Genomic DNA, 8,471 nt, shown 5'->3' with positions numbered 1-8,471 from the left:
TACAATTTTTGTTTTCAAAAAAAAAAAAAAAAAATCAGCACAAAAACTGAAAAAACAAACCTCAACGTTATTTTGTTTAATGAGCAATGTTATAGCCTATATCTAAAAAGTTTTATTACAGAATGTTGAAAGGTGTAATGGCCAAAATGGAGTTGGGTGGGAAAAATCGAAAATGCTTGGTTATGGGATGGCAGAGTCATAAAATTTGTGATGGTTCTCTAATTTATTTTTTTTAAATCGAAAAAGCATAGTCAATTGCATAGCCAGAGAAAAGGTCATACTGCTTTTCAACTCAAATTAGGCGGTCATCTCTATCCTTGTTCAGCGGCACCGTAAACAGTTGAGACTAATAATTTGTCCCAGTGATAATGTGACCATATCAAAGGTGTATTCATCATTTGGTAGAATGCGCATAATAGGGAAAAAATGTTAATCTAACGATACATTATCTTTTACATAAAATGAAATATAAAGTATGAGACATGCAAACGAGATTATACATTTTGAATTTAAATGAGATGAGATGATGAAATTAATGATATGATGTGCATTTACTAACTTACAGGGGAAGCTACAGCAATTAGAGACATTCAGATGTATTATTGAGCAACACCAATATCAACATTTATGGGGCTACATCACCATGGAAACAAATCTTAAAGTTGAAAGGTGCCACAAGCTGTTAACTTGTGTGCCATCAAGCATGATGCACTTATTCCACAAATTGTTATGTGATACTGTATTGCTGAATATATGAACAATGGTCATTTTATAAAGTAAATATTCTTGGTAATCAAATTTTCCCCATCAGGATGCTCTATTTGATTAGATATCTGATTAGATTAGCATTTGGCTCAATTATTATTGGAAGTTAAGACGGATAAACACAGAGCTTGCTTAAGTTGTTTCTAATAATCAATAATAGATTCTAATGGCTTAATTAAATTATACTTTTAAGACTTGAGAGGATTATTTTTTGCTCTTAATTCTTGCTTACTTTCTTTCTAAAACTGTGCATTGTTTGGTGAGAAGAAGAAAAATTAGAAGTAACCGAAGCTTGTTTTTACTTTGAGAATTTGATTGGATTTTGGTTGCTGAAATTGTTTCGAGCTTGAGTATTTGATTGAATCTTAGTTGTTGAAGTTGGTTTGATTATAGCATAGTTGAGATTTGATTATAGCATGAGTTGTAGTTTTGTTTTAAGTCTTGTGTTTGATTATAGTTGTTGTTTTATTTTTATTTTCTGTCTCTTTTATTTCTATTTGATTTTTTTTGTCAACAGAAAACCAGATATTTACGACCTAATTTCTTGTGCTGTGTTTGCTGTGATGTCACTGAGCTTGTCGAGGTAGAGCCATTTCAGATTTGAAGTGGATCTATTATATATTTTTTGGGAGCTTTGATAGTATAACTCATGAAAATACATTTGTTTTTAGGTAACTTTGGAGTGGAATTCAGCTAATCCTTCATCATTAGCCATTCCTCCTTAGATTTGAAAATTGAGCATCATACATTGGATGATCAATACCATTCAGTTGTGCTAGTTGACTCATATTTACAATAAGAAGAAGCTGGCAGCAAGTGGATTCTGTAGAGCCTTAAAAAAAGGAACTATGGGCCAAGTCCATCACTTTTCCTTCTTCTCCTTTCCTTCCAACGGCACACACACAATCTGGAATCATCATACACACACAAACACTGCTAACACTTCACCCTTTTTCACTGTCAAAATATGTCTCCCTCCCTTCTCTTATGTCACTTCTTCAACAATAATTCCATACACTACTTTTATTTCAATTAATTTCACTATTCTTCTTCTATTCCAACTCTATTATGCCCTATCTATTGTGCTCTCTTATGTTGGTTTTTATTCCAAAACTCTATTGAAGTAGTCTAACCTTAAAGAAGAGGAAAATCACCTTTAATTCAAGTATTACTAATTATTAAGATATTAAGGTGACTCTTTAACTTAATAATTACCTATATTTTTTATTTTTAGCATGTTTGTAGTGATGAGTATTAATAAATTCGAAAGTTTAGGATTAGAATAAGATAGAATTTGAAATTTTTAAGTATATAGGTTCTATTATGTTAATTGATATTAAGATTAACTTATTAGAATTATTATTCTTATGTTTGTGATATGAGATTCTCAAAAGACCATTCTTTTTGTTTGTTGAACCTGTAGAGTAGAAATTTCTCTCTTGAATTTTAGTCTGTAAGTAAACTTTGTATTTATAGTTAAATTTTAGCATTGTATCAATTTTACAATTATTAAAAATAATTTTAAAATTTATTATTTAATTAATTACTAACTTATTTGTCAATATGATGTTTATGTTAAATATTTTACAAAAAAAATTTCACTTGAAACATAATATTTTGTGTTGAAATTACTGAAGTTGTCATTTGAGGAATTAGATTATAATGCAAATATTATTTTGCATATACACTTTGAATGTAGAGTTAGTATTGAATTGATAATGCACTTATTGATTTGTTTGACAACTTTAACTTGATCATGATTTATATGTCAAAATATTTTGGAAGGCTCTATGATAGAAACTGCAACTAACGGCAGTAAGCACTAGACTTTGTGCACCATGTTAGTATATAATTGTACTTTCAGGTCCATATGAATGAAAAATGGTACCTATCTGTTTCATGTCCACAAAATCAGTGGAGCATGTCTGTTTCAGACTATGATGCACAGACACTGACACTGACACTGACACGGGACACGACACGACACAGGACACGCCGACACGTAAATTTTAAAATCTTGTATGACACGGGGACACGTATACATATAAAATATAAAATATTTTTTAGATAAATTGTAATGATATTTTGATATTTTATTGATATTAAAATATAAATTAAAATTTTTAATTATTTTTAATGTCTTATTTTAATTATATCAAATATTTAAAATATTTTTTTGTTTTAATAAATAATAATATATACTATATCTAAATTTATTTTAAGAATATATCTTAAGAATAAGACTGGACACGCTGATACGTGATGGTATTTGGGTGTGTCTAGGTGTGTCCGGAGAAGAATTTTTTATTTTTTATTAAGACACGATTGGACACAGCAGACACGCGTGTCGGACGAGTGTTAGTGAGTGTCGTATCCAAAATGTGTCCGACACGCGGACACGACAACTCAACGAAGTGTCCGTGCTTCATAGGTTTCTTTCAGAATTCACACAAAGGAAAAACAACCTAAGTGTAAGTTTTGTCTGTTATTTTGACTTTTCTAAATTAGATAACCTTCCGTTTATATTTTTATAAAATAAGAAAGTTTGATGATTTGATGTCTATGAGTAATTATCATTATGTTTGAGTATATTTTTGTCATTGTTATTAAAGTGGATTTATTTTGACTAAAAGTTAATTATTTATACAAATGTCTCTCGTAGGGTTATGGATGCTCTGTGTACTCACTGAGTTGCCAAATTTACTCTGTTGTTCTTTTATTTTTTTTTCAGATATGGGCCTTGATCCTAATCCAACTTCACCGGTTCTGCTCTAGTTTTGTTTGTGTTGGTGAGCCCTTTACTGTTCAAGGGCTTGATATTCTGTGTAAATAGCTTTAAAGCTCTTTAGACTTATTAAACAGCTCCATGTGACACAGGCAGAATTCAACTTTAGTGACTTGATGAATATGTTGCTTTGTAAATATTCTAGTAGATGAAACTAATAGACCATGTTTTACTATAAATATTAAAGTCAAATTTTATGTAAATATGTTTATATGATGCTAAGAATGTGTTGTCTTTTGGTATAATTGGAAATTCTATTTGTTCTGTTTTCTATAATATCGATTTTTGAGACTTGTTTGGGAAGATTTTTCTAAGCGCCAGTTACGCCCAAATTGGGTCATCACAAATTGGTATCAGAGCCCAATTATCCTGTGTATATGGAGTAGTTGTTCTGTAGTAAGTCATGATTGTGTAAATGGAAGCCGGCCCATTTTCACAAGTTGTGATGCTACTAACGACTTATAGGAATGTTCGTAAAAATAAGGTCTTTAAAGTGTGTTTTCATTATTTTATGTGTTTGAGCCTATCTGCATTTGATATAATCATTTATTCTTAGATGGAAGATGCCACCTAAACGTCGCATTCCTACTCCATGGTTTCGAGCGCGTAATGTTCCTAATGTTGAAACTAATAGAGCACCTTCTACCCTACTCAGTCAATCGGGTGGTAGTCGTAGAAGACCAATAGGGCGAGGCAGAGGTGCGACTATTACAGAAGAACCAGTGAATGTTGCTGTTGAGATACGAGGATTTCATCAAGCTGTTAATAATCTTGTGGAATTCTTGACTGATCGAAGAGAAGTTAGAGCCCCACCTTCTGCGGGGCCAAATGTCCTTAATCAAGAAAACCAACAACCCCTTGGGGAACGAGCTGTCACTCTCCAATCTTTCCTTAAGCTGAATCCACTTACTTTATTTGGAAATCTTCTAGAGGACGACCCTCGATTCTTCATTGACAGCTTGAACAAAGCTTTTCGAGCCCTCAGATATCTAGATGACACAGCGGTGGATCTAGCTACATACAATTTAACAGGACATGCTTATCATTGGTATGAAACACTTCTCTGAATCCCATCTCTTTTGTGGTATGAGTTTGTTGAGATCTTTTTTAAAGTATTTCTTTCTACTAGTATAAAGGAGAAAAATGCTACTGATTTTGAGAAGTTGAGGCAAACTCCTGGTATGTCTATGATGCAGTATGAGAATCGTTTCACCAAGCTTTCTAGATATGCTGAGCACTTAGAAACTTCGGATATAATGAGAGTTAAGAGATTTGTTCGAGGTCTAGAAAATCCTTACTTCACTCCTCTTTCACCCATGGTTGGGAGCATGATCTATTCAGAAATTGTGAATGCTGCTTATGGTATTGAAGCTAGATTGGAAGAAAGAAGAGTGAACAAAGAAATTGATAAACAGAAAAAGATACAAGGAGCATTTTTTGGAAGATCAATCTGTGGGGCATATCAGGTCATCAAAATCGCCCACAAACATAATCAAGTGGGGTTAACCATTCTGAAGCTACCTTAAAAGGTACCTCAGCCTTAGAGAGTCGAGCTAGGAGTGTATCTGAACCAAGCATGCAGAGATCTAAGCCTTCAGAAATTCTTAGGTCACCGTATCAACATTGTGGAAAATATCATTCTGGAGCATGCTTCAAGACTACTGGAGCATGTTATGGTTGTGGACAGACTGGTCACCTTTGTAGAGATTGTCCTCATCCTCGGGGAAGTTTCATGCAGAATTTAGCATTATCTACAACATCCACACCATCTTTTTCAACTATGTCTCTCGAAAATTCTTCAGCTCCGTTAGTTAAGGGTGCTAGTAGGGAATCTGGTAGTCCAGGGTTTAACAACAAAGGTGCAACACAAGGTGAAAAAGGTCAGTCACAAATTCATGCTTTAACCTGTCAGGATACTCATGCTTCAAATGCAGTACTAGCAGATACTTTACAAGTTTGTTCTTTAGAAAAAGCAATATTTGTAACAAAAAAACTTGTTACAAAAAATCAGAATTTTGAAACAAAAGAAATTTGTAACAAAAAAGGGGCTGTTGCAGTATGTCCCGTTACAAAAGGTTTTTGTAACAAAAAATGGAATTGTTACAATTCAAAGTAATATTTTGTAATAAATTTTTTTGATACAAAAAATTGAAAGTCGTTACAAAAGTGATAACAAATTTCGATCTTCAAAATATTTTTGGTGACAATATATTTTTTCCTATCATAAAATTTTGTTATAAAATGTAACTTGATTTTGTAACATTTTTTTTCTTTAGTTATAAAAGTAAAATTTTTATTTTGTAACAATTTTTTTAATAAAAATTGCATGCATAATTTACCAAATTATTTTTTTAATTAACTGATATATTAACTACTGTACTGAGCAAGTCAACATTTATATAATATCTAAAAACATACATAATTCAAATATGCTTCATTTAACTAAAATTGTTTTAAAATAAAATAACATTAGTGAGTACATTGATTAGTTCTAGAAGTTATATTTCTTGCACAAGCAACCAAAAGTTAAAAGTCTAACATAGATTAGTGTCTCTATGAATCAAAATATTCTTGAGCCTTTAAGGTAGTATATTGTCACCATTTTAGCACACCTGTAAATAAGAAAAATCGAAACAAGATATAACACCAATTATAATTTTTTTCCATTAACTTTTATCTAAAACGTTTAGAAAATTTTTGGCATAACCTCCTCTAAAACTTGGATATTTTCACCATCTACGTTCCATAAAAAACAACCAATTTACTACTTATTTCTCAGCCAATACACAACCAAATTTATCAAACCAAATAATAGGACATTTGTCATTTCTCAACCATGACACAAGTAAAATGTAATAAATAGATCCATATACAAATTAAACTATACTAATAATATATGAATCATCTAAGAATATGTATTAAAACCATAAGTAATTTTAGGAATACCTTTAATTGTCTAGTTTCTTTCATTGTCAAAGCACGCTATGAAAGAGTTTACAACGGCTTGTTAAGCTTCCAATTGAGCTTTCACTCGAGCTAATTCTTCCTCTTGCCGTATTTGTTGCTTTTCAAGTTTTTCTTTGATCACATCTATTTTCTTTGTTAGCTCTTCACGGTCTTGCATTGCCTCTTCAAGTTGTGCTTGAATTCTTAACTTAGATTTCGAAACCTTTATGCCATAACTTGCACCACTTTTCTCACATCTCACAAGTAAAAAAGCTTCATTTGGAGTGATAGAATTTTCAGAATCATAGGATTCATTGATTATACAGATATATCATCCTGCACAATCCAATTTGTGATTCGAAAATGAAGATAAAATTTAACTTCCATGCAACAGTAAAAGGAAAATGTTAGTAATGTTACATCAATTTGTTTAGCTTTTTCATTGACCCATTCACCGTTATTCTTTTGATGAGGAATTTGCCACAATTCTTGAATGTCAGGTTCGACACCAGTTCTAGGATGGCGCTACAAATTTTTTAAAGTTTAAAATATCACATGTAGTTAAGTGCAAAGGTGATATAGCAAAAAATATAACACCAAATTAAAGACTTCAAGACTATTTACTTGATCACGTTTAACAACTTGAAATGTTCTTCGACCAGCAATATGTGGTACAACATGATGCTTTCTATTATCTTTGTTTCTTAAACTTTTTTTTATAGAATACCAAACTCACAAAAGACAAAAGAAGTTAAGTCATAATTATATCATTGACCTAAAATAGCAAAACAACATAAGAACACCTCAATAATTGTCACAATGAAAAATTCAAACTTGAAAAGAAGAACTTCCAAAGTAGCACACCAAATTCTCCCATGTCTCCGGAAGAACATTGTTTGGTGGATTTTGAAGGTGCTCCTCATTAGTTTGATACAACTCATAGTGTTCACGCAATCTTGAGCGCCAACTTCGATAACAGATATTAGCCTTAGCTAAAATCATTTTGCGTATTACTTGTATATCTGCTATATCAAACTTTTCCTACATAAGATTGGTCAAAGTTAGTTAGCACAAATAAAGATTTAAAATACATAATAGCCAAAAATATAAATATGTATTACCAAAACAATGTCGCATATTTTTTGCTTGACATCATCTCCAACTTGGCTCCATTTCTCTACATCCAAAGGAGCATTTTGTCTTGTAACACTACCCTCTTCAGATGTAAAAAGATCAGCATGCCACTAGGAGCTAAGTCGTCCAAAGAGATCGGTAATTCCAATTTTCTATTTGTCTTTGTTTTCAACGCCCTATTTGTTGCAATCCCACGTGAAGGTCCCCTTTTACCAATACGCGATGAAACAGGGGCAGTGGCTAGTGTTGAAATAGGGGCTACCGGTGATGAAATGGGGTTGCTGGGGCTGGAGTAGGGGCTACCAGGGCTGGAGCAGGGGCTATCGGGCTTGGAGAAGGGGCTGGTGTTGTAGAACTAGATGCAGTAGCCCTTGTCATCCTTCGTTGTGCCATTATGTTATGCAATCTACAATAAAACTCACAGAGATAACATTAAGAAAATGAAATAATAAAATATCTACATCATTTAATACACAATTACACAAAGAAAAGCACCTCAATAAAAGTGGACATGATTAAAATATATTATATTTTTCAAAAAAGTTAAACAAATGGAGCAAAGAGTGAATAACTTAGCAATTGCAAATATGATGTGAATTCCTAAAGTTTAACTACTTTAAACTCAATCACCATCATATGCAAAAAATGGATAACTTAGAAATTGCAAATATATTGTGAACTCCAAAATAAAACTGCTAAGAAGTTAATCGCTATCACTTGAACTATCTTCTTCTTCTCCTTCTCCTTCTCCTTCTCCTTCTCCTTCTCCTTCTTCTTCTACTTCTTGATCTATAGACATGGGCACGTCCACACTTGATCCGTCTATGTCACCTCTGCCCAA

At 32.4% G+C, this 8,471-nt stretch overlaps 1 pseudogene; it reads left to right on the top strand.

Annotated features, from left to right (window-relative positions):
* Positions 1-4,113: 4,113 nt before the first annotated feature.
* On the top strand, positions 4,114-5,056 carry LOC148575798 (uncharacterized; annotated as a pseudogene).
* Positions 5,057-8,471: the final 3,415 nt, after the last annotated feature.

The sequence above is a fragment of the Arachis ipaensis genome, chromosome B1, assembly GCF_059453495.1.
Source record: "Arachis ipaensis isolate K30076 ecotype BB chromosome B1, ASM5945349v1, whole genome shotgun sequence".
In the NCBI taxonomy this organism is placed as follows: Eukaryota; Viridiplantae; Streptophyta; class Magnoliopsida; order Fabales; family Fabaceae; genus Arachis; species Arachis ipaensis.
This window is presented reverse-complemented; position numbering and strand designations above follow the sequence as displayed.